Genomic DNA, 9,001 nt, shown 5'->3' on the forward strand with positions numbered 1-9,001 from the left:
TCTTGTATTTTATTCTGTGAACTGCCCAGATATCTTGTGTTGAAGGGCGCTGCATAAATTTTAAGAATAAGAGTAAGAATAAAGATCACCCAACAAATCCAATTTATCCCCATCTGCATTGTGCATTTAAAGTAGAATTAAACCACTTTAAACAGTCACTGCTTCCCCCAAAGAATTCTGGGTGCTTCGGTATGTTAGCAAACCCCTCTTCCCACCCACCGACCCCAGCTACAATTCCCAAGGTGGTTTAATCATCAGTTCCTCTTCACAAGGAACTCTGGGACCTCTGTACAGTCATACCTCGTGTTACGTTTGCTTCAGGTTAAATCTTTTCAGGTTGCGTCCTGCGGGGACCCGGAAGTACCGGAAAGGGTTACTGCTGGGTTTCGCCGCTCGCGCATGCGCAGACACTCAACATGACGTCATGCACATGTGCAGAAGCGGCGAATCGCAACCTGCGCACGTGCAGACGCACAGACTCGGATTGCGTTCTGCTTATGTTGCGAACGGGGCTCCGGAACGGATCCCGTTCGCAACCAGAGGTACCACTGTAGTAGAAAACATAGCCCAACAGAACAGTCTCTTATTCAAAAGAACCTTACTCATTGCTCTGTTGTTTTTAAAAAATATTTATTGCATTTGGTTAGAATGTCCCGCAAGACAGAACCCTGCATAGAGAAATGGCTATATATATATATATATATATATATATATATATATACACACACACACACACACACACACACACACACACACACACACAGTGGTACCTCGGGTTAAGTACTTAATTCATTCCGGAGGTCCATTCTTAACCTGAAACTGTTCTGAACCTGAAGCACCACTTTAGCTAATGGGGCCTCCTGCTGCTGCCGCGCCGCCGGAGCACGATTTCTGTTCTTATCCTGAAGCAAAGTTCTTAACCTGAAGCACTATTTCTGGGTTAGCGGAGTCTGTAACCTGAAGCAAATGTAACCTGAAGCGTATGTAACCCGAGGTACCACTATATATATATATATATATATATATATATATATATATATATCTCAATCTCATCCACATCTTTGACACCCAATCCTTATTGAAGACTCTGCCTAGGAAAGGTTAGCAGGTCTGCATAATGCACCCAAGATGCTATCTCTGGTTTCTCTAAAATCCACAGCAAATGCCGGAGATTAAAAGTGCAGGCACCACGTCTTTGAACAGCGGTGAACTCCTGAGCTGCATTTGCCCACAAAGAGCTTCTCGCCTGTCAATCAGTTTTCCTCCAAGTGCCAGAGGCAGAACGATACAGATCTTTGTTGGGTTTCCACGAAGAGGAGCTTTGATGCTCCGTCTTCCATTGGGGGGGGGGCAAAAACCTCCTCTTCTAGGAAACAAAGCAAAGGTCTAGCCAGTTGTCCAGGTATTAGGTTTACTGTACCAGATTTGGGGCAACTTTATCCCCGTGACCTTTAAGCAGTGCCTTCTGTTGTCTTCCATCTGTGCAGCCTCCAACATTGGCAATTAGAATCCATTTTGGGTTTTTTGCATTGTGAAAACGTAGCTCTTCCTGGCTCAGTAAAGCACTGGGGGGGGGGGGGCTTGGCATATATCACTAAGCTAATTTTTAAAACGTTCATCTCAAAATATATATTTGCTTACAACCCTCCGGAAAACATGGTTGCAAACAGAGATGCCACAACTAGCCTGCATAGTTTTTGTTCAGTGCTTCAGACAGAGTTCCCAAAATAATAATAATAATAATAATAGTAACAATAATAATAAATTTTATTTATACCCCACCCTCCCCAGCCAGAGCCGGGCTCAGGGTGGCTAACACCAGTAAAATTACAGTAAAAACATAATAGGGGAAAAATACAGGTTAAAATGCAATTTAAAATGCAGCCTCATTTTAAAAGTAGCCCATAGATCAAAACCATAAGGGGAGGGAAACATAAGGGTCAGACTGAGTCCAAACCAAAGGCCTGGTGGAACAGCTCTGTCTTGCCGGCTCTGCGGAAAGATGTCAAGTCCCGGAGTGCCCTGGTCTCTTGTGACAGAGCGTTCCACCAAGTCGGGGCCAGTACTGAAAAGGCCCTGGCCCTAGCTGAGACCAATCTAACCACCTTGTGACCTGGGAGCTTCAAAATGTTGTTATTTGTGGACCTTAAGGTCCTCCGCGGGGCATGCCAGGAGAGGCGGTCCCGTAGGTACGTGGGTCCTAGGCCGCTAACAAAGTTGTTATATCACATGCTGAATGCGGAATAGAGAGGAATTATTACTTCTTGTGATCTGAGCACTGTGCTTTGGAGAAGGGCTATAGCATGGATTTGTGGTCAACCATCAGTCTCGGGAGACAATACAAGAGTGCATCTTTAGGAAGCTACCGAAATTATTGAGCTTTTTTTTTTTACAAAGACGCCAAAACTCCGCAAATTTTCGATTGACTTGCCTAAGATTCAGGACAAAACGCCGCCTTTCGAATGCTTCTCTTCCAGACGTCAATTATGCCTTTGAAATCCCAGTAATATCTGGGGAAATCCAGACCTGTTGCGGCCCAAGAAAGTTACAGTGCTTGCCGTGGCTGTGGCTCTAAAGACTGATATAGGAGAGACATGTTTCGTTGCAGCATGGCACCCATGGCCCCGGGCACCCACAGTTGCGTGTCCAAGCTGGTACTCCTGTTCCGTAGTTGATCTTCTTTGCAATGATTTATTTTGAAATCTTTAAGATATAATATTTTAGTTTCCTGTGAATTATGTTGCTTTGAATGTATATTTTATATTCGACTTTCTTCGGTAATGTTTCATTCGGGATTATTTTATTTGATGATAAAGAATAATTAGTAATAAAGAAAAGTTAAAAGCAAAAAGAAGTTAAAAACATGCCTCAATAGACCATTGTTGGGGATGTACTCTTAACTGCCTACTAAGGCCTGGCAAAATAAAAGTTTTCAGCAGGCGTTGAGAAGTTGGCTGCTGAATCTCCAGTGGCAGGGTGTTTCACAGGACTGGGTTGATGAAATTAAGGCTCACTTTCTCATCCGTTTCACCTGAGCCTCACCAGCCCTGTGGAACGATCCAAGACACTTTATCATTACACTGGTACCTCAGGTTACAAACACCTGGGGTTACAAACACTTTGGGTTACAGACTCCGCTAAACCAGAAGTTAACCCTTGGGTTAAGAACTTTGCCCCAGGATGAGAACAGAAATCATGTGCCAGCAGTGCGGCAGCAGTTGGAGGCCCCATTAGCTAAAGTGGTACCTCAGGTTAAGAACGGTTTCAGGTTAAGAACGGACCTCCGGAATGATTTAAGTTCGTAACCAGAGGTACCACTGTATAATCATTGTTGCTCCACTTTTCTCTGTATGCTAATTGCATTACTAACCTGCACTGGATATTAGTGATTTACCTGCACACGGCATGTGGAAAATAAATAAAAAAGTTGTTTTGTGTTTTAAACCTCATTAGCCACTCGGAGGATTAATCACTTGCAGAGCAGAATTTTTTTTTAAAAACCCACAAGAAAATTAAAATCACCAACAGCAAAAACCCAACAACAACAAAAATGCAAAGGACCCTGCCAATTAAATTTCTCTTGCAAAAATTTAATTGCCGGGAGGATAATTTAATGGGCACAGGATATTGGGATGAAAGTCAGATAAGGATGAGAGACAGGGATGGGGCAAAGGTGATGCCTCTCATTTCAAAGGGGGAAGGAAGGCCAGGGTGAAATTTGAGAGCTCTAAGCACTCACAGAGCAGACTGTTATAGATGAGACAGAAGAAGAGTCAGACAACTTTAATCTAAAATCTCTGGGGGGGGGAAACGACTGGGACTCACTCTCAGACACGAATTAGTGTTGTAGGGCTATCTGTCAAGTGGTGGGGGAGAGACAGCTAGGGAAAGTCAGGAGTCAGGGAGTGCAGCTTTAACACTCATTTTCGAGATCTAATTAATCTAATTAGTCTCTCATTCCCGAATTCCTGGGGCTGAATAGGTGCTTCAACAGATGTGCACTCAACCAGTGGCGTAGAGTGGGTTGTCAGCACCCGGGGCAAGGCAAGTAATTTGCGCCCCCTAACCCGTGGATTTGCGCCCCCTAACCCGTGGATTTGCGCCCCCTAACCCGTGGATTTGCGTCCCTAACCCTAACCCCCAGATGTTGCGCCCGGTGCGGCCAGCCCCCCCTGCACCCCCCACGCTACGCCACTGCACTCAACTCAAGGGCAGAAAAATCCAGTGCTTTCCATCACCGCAAGGAAAGCTCTCCTAGGTGTACATATGAACATCGGAAGCAGACTCAGACCATGCGCACACCAAACATTTAAAGCACTATGATGCCACTTTAAATAAGTCCGTCCTCCCTCAAAGAATTCTGCTATTTGCAGCCTAGGTCTAGATGTCTCTACAGGTCCCCTGTTGCAAACCCCTTTGCCAAATGTATCCTGGCTTTTGTCCTCCTTTCTTTTTTAAACTCTACGGGTTTCTTTCTTCCCTTCCTAGCCCACTAATTCAGAGGATGAAATTCATTCTTGGGGGAAGGGGATTTAATAATTTTTTTCTTTCCCTTATTGATCTCATCTCCCACCCCTTCAGAAACCCCCAAAACGTAAAGTTATTTGTTGATGTATGCTCCAAAAAATTGAAACAACGAAAGAAGAGTGGAGATGAAGATGATGGACTGGAGTAAATTTATACGCTATTTGAAAGATTATTGTAAGCAATTAACATCACTAGCAGGGTTGCCTGAAGACTTGTGATGAGAAATTTTCTACCTTTCTATGTTTATTTAAATTTTGAGTCATTTCGTAATGAATGCATTTAGAATGGGAAAACGTACAAAATGCAGTGATATAAATGTTTATTTTGATAGCCATGAGGCGGGAGGGAAGGAAGTTGATGACTCTGAAGAGCCAGGGCAGTAAAGTGGATAATAATGATGTGAATGTATATAATTAAATGGAAAATAAATTTAAAAATGTACACGCACACACAATTCTGGGAGGTGTTATTGCTGCTGGGGGTTGCTAGAAGACTCCCATTCTTCTCACAGAACTACAGTTCACAGTTTGCAAGTTGTAGCTCTGTGAGGGGAATGAGGTTCCTAACTAATAATAATAATAATAATAATAATTTTTATTTATATCCTGCCCTCCCCAGCTGAAGCTGATTACCAAAGAAGGGGGTCAGACTGCGCCTTGGCCAAAGGTCTGGTGGAACAGCTCCGTCTTGCAGGTCCTGTGGAAAGATGTCAAGTCCCGCAGGGCCCTAGTCTCTTATGATAGAGCGTTCCACCAGATCTAGTTGAGGCCAGCCTAACCTCCCTGTGGTCCGGGGTCTCCAAGATGTTTTTGTTTAAAGATCTTAAGGTCTTCCATGGGACATACCAGGAGAGGCGGTCCCGTAGGTACGAGGGTCCTAGGCCGTATAGGGCTTTAAAGGTTAAAACCAGCACCTTAAACCTGATCCTGTACTCCACCAGGAGCCAGTGGTCCTTGTATTCTCTTCCACATCACTTTCTACCAGAGATCCTTTTAAATTCGGATTCCAAGGATTACACCTGTGGCCCTCCAGATTTTCCCTGAACTTCAGCTCCCTTCATCCCCAACTGATTTAAGGGGGAGTTCCCGTGCATTCAGTTCTTTCCTTCTCACGTGCAATCATTATATATGCATCAAGGTAGTACTACACAGATTGTGTGTTTACAAAGCCTTGTACGCTGTTGGAGGGCACCATGGATAAATAATCCCCTATATTTTCTGTGTTCAGGACGCAGGTGCCGATCATTACAGATATCAGCAGCTCTGGAAGCACCAGCAGATTTGCAGAAGTGCAGAAATCTTTAGGGAAGAGCTCTACAAAGGAGACGCTCCTTAAAACATCCAGATGAAGATAATCGATCACACATTGCTGATTGACTTGGTCAGGGTTCGGGGAGGGCATATCCTGAGCAGAAGCAAACCACACTGCAACATTGAGTTGCAGCTCCCACTGATAAAACAAGGCAGCTTCAGTGTCACTTGCAAAAACACCCTTAACAATGTGTGAATTTATGATCTTGTAAATATTATGTACACAGAAAGCTTCTGAAGTGTCTGAATTTGCTTGTTCTCCTACCTTGCTTCCCACCACTTTCTAAATTTGTAATCCTGTTCAATTGCAAGCCTGTTGGCAGGGACTAGCACCTTTTACGGTCCTCATACTGTAAAACTTTAGGCACCTGATTAATAATAATTTCCACGATACCCCCAAATTTCAGTATTTCTATGAAAATCCAGCCTCACCAAATCTCTGCTGAAGCCGATTTTGGGACACAATTCTGAAGACGATTCTTTTTGTCTTTCTTTAAAAGAACGTTCCACCTTGAAAAGCCTCAGAAACTCATTACTAGGTGGAAGATAAGATCAACAAATTTCACCAACTACCCTTAAAGGACCTAGCAGGCATGTTGCTACTGCTGTCGGCCAATCATTCACTTTTTTTATATATGATGGGGAGATTTGGTTCCTCTTGTCTCCTTATCGAAAAGGCCATTCCTTAAACTGTTCGGCTTAAGTTGTCTTTAAAGGAGGGCTCAGCCACTTGACAAGGGGGATAAGATGCAATAGCACTGCAATTAGTAGGAATCATTGGAAAATTCCTGATTTATAACTCTTCTTTCCAGTTACAAAGGCAGTAGTTCTTTGTGGCAACGCCTGACTCTCCTCTTTGCAGGAGATAAAACTGGGGAATTCCTGTCCACTGCAGACAGATTTGGTGGTGCAATTAGAAATATCTGGAGGGGCGTGCGAACTAGATTACGGAACAAAAGGAAGTCTCCTTCACAGAACACATAGTTAAACTGGGGGATTTGCTCCCAGAAGATTTAAACCAGCTTGGGTGGCTTTAAGAGACAAATTCATGGAGGATCAGCCTTATCAGCTACAAGCCATGATGGCCATGTTCTCCCTTCACTGTCAGAGGCAGTATGTTTCCAACCAGAGACGGAGGTTATGCGCTTCTTATTACAGGGGAGAGACCTAGAGCTCACCAAGACAGTAGCTAAGTTCCTCTATTCGATTTTTTGTCACTGAAGTACAGTGGTACCTTGGGTTACATATGCTTCAGGTTACATACGCTTCAGGGTACAGACTCCGCTAACCCAGAAATAGTGCTTCAGGTTAAGAACTTTGCTTCAGGATAAGAACAGAAATTGTGCTCCGGTGGCGCGGCAGCAGCAGGAGGCCCCATTAGCTAAAGTGGTGCTTCAGGTTAAGAACAGTTTCAGGTTAAGTACAGACCTCCGGAACGAATTAAGTACTTAACCCAAGGTACCACTGTATGCTACAGGACCCTGCCCTTGCTGGAAACCCATAGCGATGAGACGGATTGCTCGCCTCTTCTGCCCTTTGGCGGGTCACTGTGCTGTTGGGGTGGCGACGAGATCGCACTGGCCTATCTATTCTGAATGTATTCTGAATGTTCTTATGTGATGCCAATAAAGGTTACTTGAACTTGAACCTGAGTATGTTTCCAATAACCTGTTTCTGGGAATCATAGGTGGAAACTGTTCATTTAATTTGAAACTGCCCATGGTTTCCCTGTTATGGTTTTCCCAGTAGTGATGTATGGAAGTGAGAGCTGGACCATAAAGAAGGCTGATCGCCGAAGAATGGATGCTTTTGAATTCTGGTGCTGGAGGAGACTCTTGAGAGTCCCATGGACTGCAAGAAGATCAAACCTCTCCATTCGGAAGGAAATCAGCCCTGAGTGCTCACTGGAAGGACAGATCCTGAAGCTGAGGCTCCAAGACTTTGGCCGCCTCATAAGAGAAGACTCCCTGGAAAAGACCCTGATGTCGGGAAAGATGGAGGGCACAAGGAGAAGGGGACGACAGAGGACGAGATGGTGGGACAGTGTTCTTGAAGCTACCAGCAGGAGTTTGACCAAACTGCGGGAGGCAGTGGAAGACAGGAGTGCCTGGTGTGCTCGGGCCCATGGGGTCACAAAGAGTCGGACACAACTAAACAACAATGGTTTCCCTGCTCCACAACAACCCTGCGAGGTAGGTAGGCAGTGGCCATATCACCCAATGAACTTCATAGCTACAAAACCCAGTGGCTATGTTCTAGCTCCACTGTCTGAGGCAGTAGGAGTCCAAATCCCCATTGCAGGAGGGCAGTGGACTCTTGCGCTCAGGTGAGGCTTGCGAGCTTCCCATTGGGGCATCTGGTTGGCCACGATGAGAAGAGGATGCTGGATTAGGTGGGCCACTGGCCTGATCCGGGTGCCAGGCTCTTTTTACATTCTAACAAGCCTTGGCCACAACATGCTTGAGAAGACAATCCTAAGGAGCTGGGTAGTTTACTTAAGAGGGAGGGAAGGAAGGAAGCCTAAGAATTTTAATCTTCTTCTTTGGAGGTTTATAAGCAGAGGTTAGATGGCCATCTGCCATGGATGCTTGAGCTGAGAATCCTGCATTGCAGGGGGCTGGACTAGGTCAGTATTTCCCAAACTTGGGTCTCCAACTGTTTTTGGACTACAGTTCCCATCATCCCTGACCACTGGTCCTGCTAGCTAGGGATGATGGGAGTTGTAGTCCAAAAAATTTAATTTGTGGGTTTTGCTTCATGCGTTCAAACATGTTTCATTCCCCATTTGTGGGGGTTTAAATAACAAACTCCTGAAAGTTATTGGGAAACAGGGTAGACTGGATTTTGAATGACACATGTTCTCTTTATGTCTTGTCAATGTCCTGTGTTTTATTGTATAATTTTTTTAAAAAACAACTTTAAAAATGGAATGGAAATGGACTCATTCATCCCTAGTCCATCCCTAGTATTTACCAATCTTAAAACCAACAAGGGTCCATATTAGGGTATTATATTAGGGTCCATAGCATCATAAGATTCCACCAAGGCAGGTCTGGAGAACCTGTAGTCCTCCAGAGGTTGTTGAGACTTCAGCTCCCATCAGTTCCTAACAGCATGGCAGCCAGGAACAGGTGCCAGCAGGTCAGCAATAACTCACATGCAGT

This window comes from Podarcis filfolensis (genome assembly GCF_964270895.1).
Source record: "Podarcis filfolensis genome assembly, chromosome: 1".
NCBI classification, from domain to species: Eukaryota; Metazoa; Chordata; class Lepidosauria; order Squamata; family Lacertidae; genus Podarcis; species Podarcis filfolensis.